Genomic DNA, 18,511 nt, shown 5'->3' with positions numbered 1-18,511 from the left:
CAATTAGGTGTGTAAAACGCCTTTGCATGCAATTCTGGCATTTAAACGCCGAAGTGATGCTTGTTCTGGGCGTTCAACGCCCATGTGCAGCATGTTTCTGGCGTTGAACGCCAGCTCCATGCTTGTTTCTGGCGTTCAGCGCCAGCTCTTCTCAGGGTGTATTCCTGGCATTTGAACGCCAGGATGTTGCTTGTTTCTAGCGTTCAACGCCAGATCCATGCTCTGTTCTGGCGTTCAACGCCAGCCAGATGCTCCTTACTGGCTTTTAAACGCCAGTAAGTCCTTCCTCCAGGGTGTGATTTTCCTTCTACTATTTTTGATTCTGTTTTTAATTTTTGTATTTATTTTGTGACTCCACATGATCATGAACCTAATAAAACATGAAAGAACAATAAAAATAAAAATAAAATTAGATAAATAAAAATTGGGTTGCCTCCCAACAAGCGCTTCTTTAATGTCAATAGCTTGACAGTGGGCTCTCATGGAGCCACACAGGTGATCAGGTCAATGTTGTAGACTCCCAACACCAAACTTAGAGTTTGGCTAAGGCCTCCCAACACCAAACTTAGAGTTTGATTGTGGGGGCTTTGTTTGACTCTGTATTGAGAGAAGCTTTTCATGTTTCCTCTCCATTGTTACAGAAGGATAGCCTTGGGCCTTAAACACAAGGTAGTCCCCATTCAATTGAAGGACTAATTCTCCTCTGTTAACATCTATCACAGGTTCTGCTGTGGCTAGGAAAGGTCTTTCAAGCATTCATCCTCCTCCTTCCTAGTGTCTAAGATTATGAAATCAGCAGGGATGTAAAGGCCTTCAACCTTTACTAACACGTCCTCTACTAATCCATAAGCTTGTCTTACTGACTTGTCTGCCAATTGTAATGAGAATAAGGCAGGTTGTACCTTAATGATCCCTAGCTTCTTCATTACAGAGAGTGGCATAAGATTTATACTTGACCCTAGGTCACACAGAGCTTTCTCAAAGGTCATGGTGCCTATGGTACAGGGTATTAAGAATTTTCCAGGATCTTGTTTCTTTTGAGGTAAAGTTTGTTGAACCCATGTATTTAGTTCACTAATGAGCAAGGGGGTTCACCTTCCCAAGTCTCATTACCAAACAGCTTGGCATTCAGCTTCATGATGGCTCCTAGATATTGAGCAACTTGCTCTCCAGTTACATCTTCATCCTCTTCAGAGGACGAATAGTCTTCAGAGCTCATGAATGGCAGAAGGAGGTTTAGTGGAATCTCTATGGTCTCTATATGAGCCTCAGATTCCTTTGGGTCCTTAATAGGGAACTCCTTCTTGCTTGAGAGACGTCCCATGAGGTCATCTTCAGTGGGGTTCACGTCCTCTCCATCCTCCATGCATTCGGCCATATTGATTATATCAATGGCCTTGCACTCTCTTTTTGGATTCTCTTCAATATTGCTTGGGAGAGTACTAGGAGGTGTTTCAGTGATTTTCTTACTCAGTTGGCCCACTTGTGCTTCCAAATTTCTTATGGAGGACCATGTTTCACTCATGAAACTTAAAGTGGCCTTGGACAGATCAGAGACTAAGTTTGCTAAATTAGAGGTATTTTGTTCAGAATTCTCTGTCTGTTGTTGAGAAGATGATGGAAAAGGCTTGCTATTGCTGAGCCTGTTTCTTCCACCATTATTAAAGCCTTGTTGAGGCTTTTGTTGATCCTTCCATGAGAAATTTGGATGATTTCTCCATGATGAATTATAGGTGTTTCCATAAGGTTCACCCATGTAATTTACCTCTGCTATTGCAGGGTTATCAGGATCATAAGCTTCTTCTTCAGAAGATGCCTCTTTAGTACTGTTGGATGCATTTTGCCATCCCTTCAGACTTTGGGAAATCATGTTGACTTGCTGAGTCAACACTTTGTTCTGAGCCAATATGGAATTCAGAGCATCAACTTCAAGAACTCCCTTCCTCTGAGGCGTCCCATTATTCACGGAATTTCTCTCAGAAGTATACATGAATTGATTATTTGCAACCATGTCAATAAGTTCTTGAGCTTCTGCAGGCGTTTTCTTTAGGTGAATGGATCCACCTGCAGAATGGTCCAGTGACATCTTGGAAAACTCAGACAGACCATAATAAAATATATCCAGAATGGTCCATTCTGAAAGCATGTCAGGAGGACACCTTTTGGTCATCTGCTTGTATCTTTCCCAAGCTTCATAGAGGGATTTACCATCTTTTTGCTTGAAGGTCTGAACATCCACTCTAAGCTTGATCAACTTTTGAGGAGGAAAGAACTTAGCCAAGAAGGCTGTGACCAGCTTATCCCAGGAGTCCAGGCTCTCCTTAGGTTGTGAGTCCAACCATGTTCTAGCTCTGTCTCTTACAGCAAAAGGGAAAAGCATGAGCCTGTAGACTTCAGGATCTACTCCATTAGTCTTAACAGTCTCACAGATCTACAGGAACTCAGTTAAAAACTGATAGGGATCTTCTGATGGAAGTCCATGGAATTTGCAGTTCTGTTGCATTAGAGCAACTAATTGAGGTTTCAGCTCAAAATTGTTTGCTCTAATGGTAGGGATTGAGATGCTTCTTCCATCAAACTTGGAAGTAGGTGTAGTATAATCACCAAGCATCCTCCTTGCATTATTGTTGTTAGGTTTGGCTGCCATCTCCTTTTCTTGTTCGAAAATTTCAGTAAGCTTGTCTCTGGATTGTTGTAATTTAGCTTCTCTTAGTTTCCTCTTCAGAGTCCTTTCAGGTTCTGGATCAGCTTCAACAAGAATGCCCTTTTCCTTGTTCCTGCTCATATGAAAGAGAAGAGAACAAGAAAAGAAGAGGAATCCTCTATGTTACAGTAAAGAGGTTCCTTATTGTTAGTAGAAGAAGAAAGGGAATAAGAGTGAAGAAGAATGGATAATCCAAACACAAGGGTGAGGATAGGAACAGAGATATGAGATGAAGAGAAGTGTTAGTAAGTAATTAAATAAATAGAAGAAGATGAGAGAGAGAAGTTTTCAAAAATAATTTTTGAAAAGGAGTTGATGATTTTCGAAAATTAAAGGGGAAATAAAATGAAAATTAAAATTTAAAACAATTAATTAATTAAAAAGAATTTTTGAAAAAGAGGGAGGTATTTTCGAAAATTAGAGAGGGAAGAGTAGTTAGGTGGTTTTGAAAAAGATAAGAAACAAACAAAAAGTCAATTAGTTAGTTGAAAAAGATTTGAAAATCAATTTTTAAAAGATTAGAAGATAAGAAGTTAGAAAAGATATTTTAAAATCAAATTTTTGAAAAAGATAAAATTTTGAAAAAGATATGATTAAAAAATATTTAATTTTTTTTTGAAAAAGATAAGATTTTTAAAATTGAAATTTTGACTTGACTTACAAGAAACAACTAATTTTAAAAATTTTTGACTAAGTCAACTCAAATTTTCGAAAATTTGAGAAATAAGGAAAAGATATATATATATATTTTTTTATTTTTGAATTTTTTAATGAGGAAAGAGAAAAACACAAAAAAGACTCAAAACATAAAAATTATGAATCAAAACACACAATGCATGCAAGAACACTATGAATGTCAAGATGAACACCAAGAACACTTTGAAGATCAAGATGAACATCAAGACTTATTTTTGAAAATTTTTAAGAAAAGAAACACATGCAAGACACCAAACTTAAAAATTTTTAATGTTTAGACACTATGAATGCAAAAATGTATATGAAAAACAACAAAAGACACACAAAAAAATATGGAGATCAAACAAGAAGACTTGTCAAGAACAACTTAAAGATCATGAAGAATACCATGCATGAATTTTTGAAAAATGCAAGAAACATAGAAACATGCAATTGACACCAAACTTAAAAATTGACACTAGACTCAAACAAGAAACATCAAATTTTTTGTTTTTTTATGATTTTATAAATTTTTTTTTGGTATTTTTTGAAAATTATTTGGAAAAAGAAAAATAAGAATTTCAAAATTTTTAATATGAATTCCAGGAATCTTGCAATGTTTGTCTAAAGCTACAGTCCAGGAATTAGACATGGCTCACTAGCCAGCCAAGCTTTCAATGAAAGCTCCAGTCCAAAATACTAGACATGGCCAATGGCCAGCCAAGCTTTAGCATATGAGTCAGACATACAACAGCTAAGTCATCAAATTAACTTTCCTCTATGCTGATGGTTTGGAAGCATCAGTCCAAAAGAATTTAGACATGGCTTTACAGCCAGCCAGGCTTCAACATGCTTCATGAAACTCTAGAATTCATTCTTAAAAATTCTGAAGTCATAGGATAATTTATTTTTGAAATTTTTTTTCGAAAATAGAATTAATAGAAACAAAAAGCTTTAAAATTAAAATAAAATTACCTAATCTGAGCAACAAGATGAACCGTCAGTTGTCCAAACTCGAACAATCCCCGGCAACAGCGCCAAAAACTTGGTGTTGTTGCCGGATAAAAAACTTGGCACTGATGTTACCTGAAACAAATGAGAAATTGTAGTTCGAACATTCAATTCTCGGGCAACGGCGCCAAAAACTTGATAGGCGAAATTTTTTTTCAGATGTAAAATTTGTTGTTCGTTCTCTCCCTGGCAATGGCGCCAAAAACTTGGTGCACAATACCATGGTCCAAACATAACTTCACAACTTCGCACAACTAATCCAGCAAGTGCACTGGGTCATCCAAGTAATACCTTACGTGAGTAAGGGTCGATCCCACGGAGATTGTTGGTATGAAGTAAGCTATGGTAATCTTGTAAATCTCAGTTAGGCGGATAATAATTGGTTATGGAGTTTTCGAATAATAATAGTAAGTAAACAGAAAATAAGGATAAAATACTTATGTAAATTTATTGATGAAAATTTCAGATAAGCGTCTGGAGATGCTGTATGGCTCTAGAACATCTGCTGTCCTACTGCTTTTATCCAATCCTTCTTACTCCTTTCCATGGCAAGCTGTATGTAGGGCATCACCATTGTCAATGGCTACATCCCATCCTCTCAGTAAAAATGGTCCAAATGCTCTGTCACAGCATAGCTTATCATCTGTCGGTTCTCGATCATGTCGGAATAGAATCCCTTGATTCTTTTGCGTTTGTCATCACGCCCAACAATCGCGAGTTTGAAGCTCGTCACATTCATTCAACCCATAAATCCTACTCAGAATACCACAGACAAGGTTTAGACTTTCCGGATTCTCATGAATGCCGCCATCAATCTAGCTTATACCACAAAGATTCTGATTAAGGAATCCAAGAGATATGCGCCCGGTCTAAGGTAGAACGGAAGTGGTTGTCAGTCACGCGTTCATAGGTGAGAATGATAATAAGTGTCACGGATCATTACATTCATCATGTTGAAGTGCAACGAATATCTTAGAATAAGAATAAGCTGAATTGAATAGAAAATGGTAGTCATTGCATTGAAACTTGAGGTACAGCAGAGCTCCACACCTTAATCTATGGAGTGTAGAAACTCTACCGTTGAAAATACATAAGAACAAGGTCTAGGCATGGCCGAATGGCCGGCCTCCTTCAACGTGATCAAAGATGATCCGAAGATAATCCAAAGATGTCTAATACAATAGTAAAAGGTCCTATTTATATCAGACTAGGTACTAGGGTTTACAAAAATAAGTAATTGATGCAGAAATCCACTTTCGGGGCCCACTTGGTGTGTGCTTGGGCTGAGCTTGAATTTTACATGTGCAGAGGCTTCTTTTGGAGTTGAACGCCAAGTTGTAACGTCTTTTTGGAGTTCAACTCTGGTTCGTGACGTGTTTCTGGCGTTTGACTCCAAAATGCAGCGTAGAACTGGCGTTGAGCGCCAGTTTGCGTCATCTAATCTCGAATAAAGTATAAACTATTATATATTGCTGAAAAGCTCTAGATGTCGACTTTCCAACGCCATTGAGAGCGTTCCATTTAGAGTTCTGGAGCTCCCAAAAATCCATTTCGAGTGCAGGGAGGTCAGAATCCAACAGCATCAGCAGTCCTTCTTCAACCTCTGAATCTGATTTTTGCTCAAGTCCCTCAATTTCAGCCAGAAAATACCTGAAATCACAGAAAAACACACAAACTCTTAGTAAAGTCCAGAAATGTTATTTTTAATTAAAAACTAATAAAAATATAATAAAAACTAGCAAAAACATACTGAAAACATACTAAAAATAATGCCAAAAAGCGTATAAATTATCCACTCATCAGTTGCCTCGCCTGAGAACCGACCCTTCCATTCCATGAAATCAGAGTCTTCGTGGTATAGGCGAGAATCAATTGGTAGCATTCTTGAGATCCGGAAAGTCTAAACCTTGTCTGTGGTATTCCGAGTAGGATCTGGGATGGGATGACTGTGACGAGCTTCAAACTCGCAAGTGTTGGGCGTGTGACAGACGCAAAAGGATCAATGGATCCTATTCCAGCATGATCGAGAACCAACAGCTGATTAGACGATGTGGTGACAGCGCATCAGGACCATTTTCACTGAGAGGACGGGAGTTAGCCATTGACAACGGTGAAACCCAACATAAGCTTGCCATGGAAAGGAGTATGAATGATTGGAAGAAGGCAATAGGAAAGCAGAGGTTCAGGAGGAACAAAACATCTTCATACGCTTATGTGAAATTCTTACCAATGAATTACATAAGTATCTCTATCTTTATTTTATGCTTTATTCATCTTTTAATTATCAATCCTCCATAACCATTTGAATCCACCTGACTGAGATTTACAAGATGACCATAGCTTGCTTCAAGCCGACAATCTCCGTGGGATCGACCCTTACTCACGTAAGGTTTATTACTTGGGGGACCCAGTGCACTTGCTGGTTAGTTGTGCAGAGTTGTGATAAAGAGTTGAGATTACAATTGTGCGTACCAAGTTGTTGGCGCCCTTGATGATCACAATTTCGTGCACCATAAGCGTTATGTCCTGTTTATATAAAAGGTACCTAGGACAATTGAAGCAATACGTGCGTAACAGGGCACAAGCAGAAGGCTCAATTGTGGAGGGCTATTTATCCGAGGAGATTTTGACATTCTGTTCCAGATATTTGGATAATATTGAGACTAGAATCAACCGACCAGCGCAAGTTGATGATCAACCTGTTGATACTGCAAACAATACAGGAAAAACTATGTTTCCAGAAATTAGAAATGCTTCAGGGGCTGTTTCACATTTTGGACTGACTCCGATGGAAAATGATCAGGCACATCGTCATGTGCTAGTCAATTGCAAAGCTGTTGTTCCATTTATTGAGTAAGCATGCATGATGAGCGGATAATTTATACGCTTTTTGGCATTGTTTTTAGTATGTTTTAGTTTGTTTTTATTATATTTTTATTAGTTTTTAATTTAAAATCACATTTCTAGACTTTACTATGAGTTTGTGTGTTTTTCTGTGATTTTAGGTATTTTCTGGTTGAAATTGACGGACTGGAGCAAAAATCTGATTCAGAGGCTAAAAAAGGACTGCAGATGCTGTTGGATTCTGACCTCCCTACATTCGAAGTGGATTTTCTGGAGCTACAGAAGCCCAATTGGCGCGCTCTAAATTGTGTTGGAAAGTAGACATCCAGGGCTTTCCAGAAATATATAATAATCCATACTTTGCCAGAGATTTGATGGCCCAAACTGGCGTTCCAAGTCAGCATAAAAATTCTGGCGTCAAAACGCCAGAATTGGCACAAAAGCTGGAGTTAAACACCCAAACTGGCACAAAAGCTGGCGTTTAACTCCAGGAAAAGTCTCTACACGTGGAAGCTTCAATGCTCAGTCCAAGCACACACCAAGTGGGCCCGAAAGTGGATTTTTACGTCATTTACTCATTTCTGTAAACCCTAGGTTACTAGTTCTCTATAAATAGGACCTTTTGCTATTGTATTTGGATGTCTGTGAATCTTTGGACGCTTAGTCTTTAGATCATGGAGGCTGGCCTCACGGCCATGCCTAGACCTTGTTCTTATGTATTTTCAATGGTGGAGTTTCTATACACCATAGATTAAGGTGTGGAGCTCTACTGTTCCTCATGAATTAATGCAATTACTATTGTTCTTCTATTCAATTTACACCTACTTCTTCTCTAAGATATCACTTGTTCTTCAACCTGATGAATGTGATGATCCGTGACACTCATCATCATTCTCACCTATGAACGTGTGCCTGACAACCATCTCCTTTCTACCTTCAATTGAGTGCGTATCTCTTAGCCTTCTGGTTCATGACGCATGGTTGCCTCGCCTGACAACCGAGCCTTCCATTCCATGAAATCAGAACCTTCGTGGTATAGGCTAGAATTATTGGCGGCCATTCTTGAGATCCGGAAAGTCTAAACCTTGTCTGTGGTATTCCGAGTAGGGTCCAGGAAGGGATGGCTGTGACGAGCTTCAAACTCGCGAGTGTTGGGCGTAGTGACAGACGCAAAAGGATCAATAGATCCTATTCCAGCATGGTCGAGAACCAACAGCTGATTAGCCATGTGGTGACAGCGCATTTGGATCATTTTCACCGAGAGGACGGGAGGTAGCCATTGACAACGGTGAAACCCAACATAAAGCTTGCCATGGAAAGGAGTATGAATGATTGGAAGAAGGCAATGGGAAAGCAAAGGTTCAGGAGGAACAAAGCATCTTCATACGCTTATCTAAAATTCTCACCAATGAATTACATAAGTATCTCTATCTTTATTTTATGTTTTATTCATCTTTTAATTATCAATCCTCCATAACCATTTGAATCCGCGTGACTGAGATTTACAAGATGACCATAGCTTGCTTCAAGCCGACAATCTCCGTGGGATCGACCCTTACTCGCGTAAGGTTTATTACTTGGACGACCCAGTGCACTTGCTAGTTAGTTGTGCGGAGTTGTGATAAAGAGTTGAGATTACAATTGTGCGTACCAAGTTGTTGGCGCCATTGATGATCACAATTTCGTGCACCAATGCACATATATTTTTTAAGCACAATTATAACCCATTTCAAACACTCAGTCATTGGACTAATTTCTTGTTATGTCATAAAGTACATTAAGGTCAGAAATGAAGTGAAAATTACGGCATCAAACAAGGTCGCAATCTAAGATAGACCGTGTTGTGCATGCAGAATTTTCTCTCTAGTTCAAGCATGAGGTTTGTAGAAATTTAACCTGACCAACTTATTTGTGCCCTAGAATTATAAATTACGAATTCCAATGCTTTATATGAATGAACTCTAATTTTTGGTGCCAGGTTCCAATGGACAGTACTATACATTCGAAAGAAATGAAGTTGCTGGGATGTGGTCCCATGCTTCAGGCAAGACGTTTTGGGGCGTACAACATCAATGGGTACAAGTTTAGAACTATCACAAAGGAAGACAGGCTAAAAACCGAAAATAGTGGAGTTTTTGTCTCATCCAATACAAGAAGTTATGTAAGCGTGCGTGACAATAGAGTGGATGTTGGTAGTGTTCTATATTATGGAAAAATTGGGGACATAATCGAATTGAACTACAGCTGCCATTTCACAGTGGTTTTGTTCAGAGGTATTTGGGCTGATACAACTACGAGTAGAGGCATCAAACAAGACCACCTGGGCCTTACCAGCGTTAATTTCACTCGTCCGATTAACACCGATGATTGAGAAGAGGATGAACCGTACATATTGGCATCAGAAGCTCATCTTATGTGCTGTGTACGTGATGAAGTAGATCAAGAATGGAGTGTAGAGGTTCATGTAAAACCACGAGACTTGTGTGACATGGAAGAAGAGAATGAAGAAGTTGAAGTTGCTTTTTCTCCACAGCCCGGGTTGAACATGTCAGTGGCAGGTGACATTAGTGATTTATAGTTGACAAGGGATGATGATATAGAAGACCCAATAGAAGATGTTTTTGATAACATCAATGATGTGGCATAGTGAAAATATGGGAAACATGTACATCATTTATAGTGGATCTGTGTGTGTTTAATAAGTTTAACATTGTTTATGATGCACGCAGTTTGCTGGTTACATTACTATCTGTGTTTTCGTATTTATATTAAGTTTTCATTTCTTGTTGATTTTCATGAATACCACCAGTTTCTCATTTCTTCCAACGATTGTTGCTAGCAAAAGTCAGTTTTGAAGGCTTTGTTGTTGTCATCATCATTGTTGTTATTCTTAATCTCCAATGAAGAAAATTATGATGTCGAGTAAATTACGTTGAATTACAACATTGTTATCATTGACGAATATAGTCAACATAAAATGGTGTTGTAACAGGAGAAATAAAAACTGAAGATTTCTCATCATGCTGTGCAGGCACAACATTCGCTAACGAAATGACTATGGCCTCTCCATTCTCTTTATTGGAACATGCAATTATGGTTGCCAGAGACATATAGTCCCGTAAGTTGAATGTTAGGTCTTGGTTGGAAGCTATATTAGGACGATCTTGTTCTGATGAATACTCAAAAATGACAAACAAAGCTACTGTGCAGGTTTGTTCATTTGCCATACCCTTAAAAACTTGAGTTAAACTATATTTGAATAATAAGTCCTTTAAGCTAATATTATGCTTACAACATTTAACCAATGATAGTTGTTACGTTCATGCTAAAATTTTTAGGAACATCATGAGTGGGTATCAATGTACAAGGAGAAATTTGGGTATATTTTTGTGACATTTGTAGCTGGTAGGACCTCTGAAGAAATACTTGCTGAATTAAAGGTTAGAAATAAATTTCTAGCATAGAAAGGGAATCATAGAGACACAATATGCTTTACAAAAAGACCATTAACTATACATTTTATTATGATGCAGACACGCTTTAATAACACGCATGTTGTTGAGTTGGAGATTGCTTCAAAAGAGGAATTAAAGTATATAGAACGTTCTATTAGAGAGCTTCTTTCCAAGAAATCTATCCAAACTACAGACGAAGGAGATGGTAATCGTTAATTTTGTATTTGTTAATGTTTAAAGTCCTCTTCCCATAATTCCACAATTTTTTTCTTAATTACTAGGAAATGACTTGGAAGTTATCATTTTCTTTTAAGTAGATTTATGTTGTTGGTTGCATGTTCATATTTTTAGTGTCACCTGAATATTCAGGCAAAATAGTTGATGACACTCTAGATTGGGCAGACACTGATTCAGAAGATGATTTAGATGTTATCTCCTTCGGTGTTTATGATATCTCCAAGAATGTTCAGCTCAATAAGGTTCCAGAAGAAGACAATGAAACTTTATACACCCAACATAGAGAAGATGACGTACATGCTGTAAAAAGGGGCTTCGATCTGAACAAGTTGCCATGGTTTTGAGATGAGTTATCAAATCCTTTATCATCTGACTGCAGTAGATTTTTGACAGAGTATTTCTGGCCAGGTCAATACGATGTTGATGAGAAATTTTGACTCAATACTTGTTTGTTTACTTTAGTAATTATGATTTTTATGCTCTATTGAACTTTGTTTTGACTTAGTGAATTCAGACGTTCACTTGATTTTTTCTTTACCATTTATGCTTGAATACAAACTCAAAATGCGCTGATAGTACAAGAAAAAACCTGATTCGTAAATTTGTGCACATTATTAATTTATAAATATTTTTTAAATTAATGAATTATTTTGTACGTAACACAAAATCGAAAATTTATTTAATGCATTAAGTTGCAGTGTTTGAAACATGTTTTTCGTAAAAAAAAAATAGCGAGGACTAGAATAGATTTAACAAGGGAATGTTTAAACAAAAAAAAATTCAAGTTAAAAATAATATTGCAGTGGTTGGAAGAAAACCGCTGCAAAAAAAGTATCTAAGCATATTTGCCAACTCGACATTTTGTGGCGGTTACAGCAAAACAGCTGCAAAATGAGAGCTATTGGTAGCCTCTCCCAAATCTGCCACAAGAACCGCTGGCATATTCTATTTTGCAGCGGTTGAAAAAAACCGCCACTAAATAGATGCTGCTATCTGCCAGTTTTCTTGTAGTGTCAAGACACCTCCTATGATGGAGATGCCTATGATCTAGATCAACCCATGATGAGAGAGGTGAATTACATGGGAAAACCCTATGGAAACACCTACAACCCCTCATGGAGGAATCACCCTAACCTCTCATGGAAGAATCAACAGATGCTTTAGCAAGGCTTCAACAACAATCAAGGTGGAAGAACCCAGAATAGGTTCAACAATAGACCACCATTCCCATCTTCTCAGCAACAGATGCAGACTTCTAAGCAGAGCTTTTCTGACTTAGCAACCACAGTCTCTAAACTCTCTAAGACTATGGCTACGTAATTAAAGAAGTAAACTATCTACAATATTCACATATTCACATAACCAATATCAAGGCATACGTTGCAACCATTCCCCGGCAACGGCGCCAAAAATTTGACACGCAAGCGCCAAGGGTGTATTGGTAAAGATTCTCTTTAAGAAAACCGCGTTGTAAGTATAGCTCTACCAACAACAATCCTCGGGGGTCAAATTTAGAAGAGGAATTTGGTTGTCACAAGTTCAACCCCATTAGAAATAACCGAAGTATTCAAACCTCGGGTCGTCTCACAAGGAATGGGCAATCATGTGCTTCAACATTGATTAGAAATCCGGGGTTGTGAGTTATAAGCATGAAGATAAATGGGAATCTTAACAAACAAGTAATCTTAAAATGCAACAATTAATTCAATCAACTAAGCAAAACATAAGCAGCTTAAATGAACAAACAACATTCCACTTAATTCTATTGTAACCCAAACAAGAAACTACAACTAAAGCAATTGGTTGAAAAAGTTGATTTTCAAGTATGAATAATAAAGGTAACTCTTGGCTAGGCTCAGGAATTGGGATCACCATCCTTGTCTAACAACTGTACCTTGATAATTATAAGGAACCAAGCTCATTAAGTCTACTCTCAAAGTCTTAAGTACGTGATATCTACTCCTAGACTTGAAGTACGTCAAATGGCCCTGATCACATCAATCCATAAGTCCCAACCTACCTACTAATTAGATTAGTAGTGGGTTGGTGTTAATAAGTATCAAATTGACCACCTAGGGCTCCCAAATCATCAAATCCATTAGACCCAATGACTCAAGTTTACCCAATTTCCTTGACCTAGGCCAAGAGTGAAAAAGAACTACTCCATAATCAAAGTAAACAATTCATCAAACACTTGGTAAGCACTAACAAAAGACATGTTCAAAATAGCAATTAAAATGAGTTCTACAAATACCCACTAACAATTATCAACATGTAATCATCCAGACAACAAAGCTAAGCATAGAAATCATCAATGTAACATCAACAAGTCAAGATTCACAACATTCATGAAATGGGTATAAAATGAGAATTGACAAGAATTCATAAACTATCACAAGATATAAGCAAAATTGTAACAAGAAATTCAAATTGAACAATTAAAACTAGTAATTAACAAGATCCAAGTCACAAATCAACAAGGGAAGATCAAATTAAAACTAGGTCTAGAGAAGAACAGGGGTTTCTCCCTCTAGAACCTCAAACTAGATAAAATTATGTCCTAGTTTAAAATGAGTGATCTCCCCTTTTCCCCTAGCATCCTTGGGTCTTTTTCCATGCAGAAACAGCTTGAAATTGGGCCTAATGAGCCTCAGAAATTGCCAGGCACGATTTCCTTTAATGAGGTCACGTGCAGCCTTCCACGCGTGCGCGCCATGCGTGTGCGCGCGCCGATTGCTCTTGCGATCTATGCATGCATGCCAAGTACGCGTGCGCGTCGATAAGAATCTCCTGATTCGCGCGGATGCATCCATCCTTGTGCGCCGCTTCCAGCCAATCCCATCCACGCGTGCGCATGGAGTGCGCGAGCGCGCCGATGCTGCTTTTCCCAAGATCTCAATTCTTCATGTTCCTCCCTTTTGTACATGCTTTCTCCCTCTCTTCTAAGTCATTCCTACCCTATAATTCCTGAAATTACTCAACAAATACATCACGGCATCGAATGGCAATAGAAGAGGATTAAAATATGGTAATTTTAAGGCAAAATAAGCATGTTTTACATCATAGAGCAATATTGGGAAGTGAAAACAAAACCATGCATCTCTTGCGAATAAGTGTGAGAAATATTGATAAAATCCCTCAAAATAAGCACAAGATAAACCACAAAATCGGGATTTATCACTATACTCATCTAATAAGACTCCAATGAAAAGAGAGATTAAGACAGTGTCCATTGAGTCAGACCCTCGTAAGCAAAGTGAGTCATTAACCCATCAACTATACTCCCTTAAACAACAAATGTTGAAATTTCAAGAGACGCTGCAAGAAGCCCGAGCCTCTAACAGAGCTATAGAGGCACAGTTGAGTCAAACTAGACAGCACTTATCTGAACAGATAAGAGAAGAGTGTCTAATCCTCATTAGTACCAAGGAGGCTGAGCCTAAGATGGTACACACTATTGAGGAACTAAATCAAGAAGAGGCTGGAAGCACATTGTTGCACATCCCTATTATGGGAAGAAATCCTGAAGTACCACACTCTCAGATGCCCCAAAAGGAGACCAAGGATGAGCACTGCTCGTAATCCTTGGAAGGCTATGAAAAGGTGCAGTTCAATATTCTTTTTGCTGAGGTTTTGGAGCAATGGTCTTTATCTACTGGAAGAAACCTCTCTGATGCTGAGAGAGGCAAATTAGTGATGAGGTTACAGAAGGATTACATGATTATCAAGGTCCTTAAACCTCCACTACCCCTTGACAAAGGAGGTACTGCCATGCAGAGTACAATATTGAATCCTCCTCCCTTGGTGAAAACTTACACAGTTTCCACAGACATCAAACTTAAGTTTGGTATTGGGCAGTCACCACCCACCAAGGAGGAAGGTCCCAAGAGGAAGATGCATAGGGGATGGAGAAACAATACAACCCTTGCCCTAACAAGCAAGGAGAATCAAGCTGATCACACTAAAAGAAAGCTTGTTAGGAGGAATTCAAATCTGAGGGCACTAATCTCCTCCTCTTCTCCCATGGAGTCATTTCTGTTAACCAACTAGAAGAAGAGGAAGAAAGTCAACAATCAAGTGTCAAGCTAATGACATTAAAGAAGCGCTTGTTAGGAGGCAACCCAACCATAATTAAAGTTATCCTGTTTTTTCATTAAGTTTATTTCAGTTATATCAGTTTAATTTTCATATTTGTTTAAGTTTTTGATCATGTGCAGTAGTTAGAATAGAAACAGAAATAGTCAGAGCTGGAAACAAATCACTCTGGCATTGAACGCCGGCCAGGGAGGCCAGAGTGGGCGTTCAACAGCCATAAGGAACAGCATTGCTAGCGTTGAACGCCAGCCAGGAAGCATGAAGCTGGCGTTGAACGCCAGCTGATAAACCCCAAACTCCAGCTGATAAACCCCAATTTTATGGTTTATCTTATGCTTAATTTAGGGGATTTTATCAACTTATCTCACATTTATTCAATGAAATAGCATGGTTTTGTAATTCTCCCTAATTTTGTGCTTAAGAGTAAAAACATGCTTTTTAGACCTTTAAATAGCTAAATTTAATTCACTTTAATTTCATTCGATGCCTTGATATGTTTGTTGAGTGATTTCAGGTTCATAAGGCAAGTATTGGATGGAAGAATTGAAGAGAAAAGCATGCAAAGTGGAGAATTCATGAAGAAATGAGGATTTGGAGAATTGAAGGCCGCGCACACACTTCACCCACGTGTATGCATGAGAAGGAGATTCATGGCCACGCGCACGCGTCACCCATGCGTATGCGTGAGGTGGAAATTTGCCAGCGATGCGTACGCGTCGTCAACGCCCACGCGTGACGAGCGGCACGTGACTCACTTAAAGTGAATTCGCTGGGGGCGATTTCTGAACTTTTCATGCCCAAGTCCAACTCATTTCTGAGGCTATTTCATGCAGAATTCAAGATGGATCAAGGGGGGAGCAATTAGTTAGTGTAGGAAACATGCCTTAGGTTAGTTCTAGAGAGAGAAGCTCCCTCTTCTCTCTAGAAATTAGGGTTCTTAGTTTAGTTTTCTCTTTTATTTAGGTCTAATTACTTATTTTGATTTAGTTTTCTTTACTTTTCCTTGTTGATTTGCTTTAATTTTCTTAGTTCCTCTTGTTAATTTCTCTTTTATGCCTCTTTTAGTTTAAGAACACTTTTTTTGATTTTAATTTGATTTAATGCAATTTGAGATTTTATGTTCTTTTCTTGCTTGTTTGAGTTGTTAGTGTTAATTTCTTGCATTGGGTAGTTGTAGAATTTACTAGTTCTTGCAATTTTCTATGCTTTCCTTTTATGCGTACCAAGTGTTTGACAAAATGCTTAGCTTAGGTTTAGAGTAGCTTTTGAGCATTCTTCGCTTGGAAAGAGAAATTAGGCAATCTTGAGTCATTAATACCTAACTTATGTTGGTGATCTAGAGTTGTTAGTTGATATTGTTCCCATTGACTCTAATCTCTTGCTAATTCAATTAGTGAGTTGATTAGGACTTTTGAATTGAGATTAACTAGTCTTATTTGACTTTCTCTCATGTGAAGATAACATTATACCTTCTTCCAATGTTGGAGATGACTAAATGGGATTAGCTCTTGATAATTTTTATATTATAATTGATGACTAGGATAGAAAGCCTATATTATCAATCCCTGCCATGAATGTCTCTCTTTATTAATTGCTTTCTTTAGTTGTTTGCTTTATTTTCTTACCAATAATGTGCATACCTCACTGCATTTCCTTTGAGAGACGACCAGAGGTTTAATTACTCGGTTTTTATTGGGTTGCACTCGTGACAAACAAAATTAAACTCTGATGGAGGATTGTTTGTTGGTTTGGAACTATACTAGCAACGGAATTATTTGTGTGAAATTCCTAACTGACGATAATACTCTTTCAAGTTTTTGGCGCCATTGCCAGGGAATTCCAATGTGTGCTTGTTATTGGTTATTGTGTATATGTTGATAGTGTGAATAGGTTTGCTCTTGTTTCTTTATCTCTTAATAATTTTGTTTTTGTTTTTCCTTTTCACTATGAATTCTCATCCCTTTGGCTTTGAGTTTGGTTCAAACTATGTTGTGGGAAATAGAAATGAAAGCTTCATGGAGGTTTGCATCAAGGATTTGGAAATCAAAGATGGGAGGAGCTTCAAGCATATAGACAACCTTCTTGGCAACAACCTACTCCAGATTCTTATGGGTATAATCCAACTCCTAATGCTTACCAATTGGTGTGGCGAAATTGTTATTCAGATGTAAAATTAGTTGTTCATTCTCTCCCTGGCAAGGGCACCAAAAACTTGATGCACAATACCATGGTCCAAACATAACTTCATAATTTCGCGCAACTAACCAGCAAGTGCACTGGGTCGTCCAAGTAATAAACCTTACGTGAGTAAGGGTCGATCCCACGGAGATTGTTGGTATGAAGCAAGCTATGGTCATCTTGCTAATCTCAGTCAGGTGGATATTAAATGGTTATGGAGTTTTCGAATAATAATAATAAATAAACAGAAAATAAAGATAGAAATACTTATGTCAATCATTGGTGAGAATTTCAGATAAGCGTATAGAGATGCTTTCGTCCCTCTGAACCTCTGCTTTCCTGCTGTCTTCATCCAATCCTTCCTACTCCTTTCCATGGCAAGCTGTATGTTAGGCATCACCGTTGTCAATGGCCACCTGTCCTCTCAGTGAAAATGGTCCAATGCGCTGTCACTGCATGGCTAATCATCTGTCGGTTCTCGATCATACTGGAATAGGATCCCTTGATCCTTTTGCGTCTGTCACTACGCCCAGCACTCACGAGTTTGAAGCTCGTCACAGTCATTCAATCCCTGAATCCTACTCGGAATACCACAGACAAGATTTAGACTTTCCGGATTCTCAAGAATGGCCGTCCATGGGTTCTAACTTATACCACGAAGACACTAATAACTCGGACTCGGTCCCCTGTATTAGATATCCAAGAGATATCCATTTTAGCTTGTTTGCATGTAGAACAGAAGTGTTTGTCAGGCACGCGTTCATAAGCGAGAATGATGATGAGCGTCACATAATCATCACATTCATCATGTTCTTGGGTGCGAATGAATATCTTAGAAGCGGAATAAGCTTGAATTGAATAGAAAAACAGTAGTACTTTGTATTAATTCATGAGGAACAGCAGAGCTCCACACCTTAATCTATGGTGTGTAGAAACTCTACCGTTGAAAATACATAAGTGATGAAGGTCCAGGCATGGCCGAGAGGCCAGCCCCCAAAACGTGATCAAATGATCAAAAGATGTTCAAAAGATAATCCAAAGATGTAAATACAATAGCAAAAAGTCCTATTTATACTAAACTAGTTACTAGGGAGGGTTTACAGAAATAAGTAAATGATGTAGAAATCCACTTCCGGGGCCCACTTGATGTGTGCTTGGGCTGAGCATGAAGCTTTCACGTGGAGAGGACATTCTTGGAGTAGAATGCCAGTTTGTAACGTGTTTCTGGCGTTTAACTCCACTTTGCAACTTGTTTCTGGTGTTTGACTCCAGAATGAAGCATGGAACTGGCGTTCAACGCCAGTTTGCGTCA

General features: G+C 38.4%; 1 non-coding gene across 1 annotated transcript; it reads left to right on the top strand.

The window, feature by feature from the left end:
- The first annotated feature begins 2,140 nt into the window (after positions 1-2,140).
- Positions 2,141-2,248, top strand: LOC148549113 (small nucleolar RNA R71). The gene has a single exon (XR_015898221.1). It is a non-coding gene; the product is annotated as a small nucleolar RNA R71 (small nucleolar RNA).
- The last annotated feature ends 16,263 nt before the right edge of the window (positions 2,249-18,511 follow it).

The sequence above is a fragment of the Arachis ipaensis genome, chromosome B8 (assembly GCF_059453495.1).
Source record: "Arachis ipaensis isolate K30076 ecotype BB chromosome B8, ASM5945349v1, whole genome shotgun sequence".
NCBI lineage: Eukaryota > Viridiplantae > Streptophyta > Magnoliopsida > Fabales > Fabaceae > Arachis > Arachis ipaensis.
Note: the sequence above shows the minus strand (reverse complement) of the source record. Positions and strands in the feature narration are given on the sequence as shown.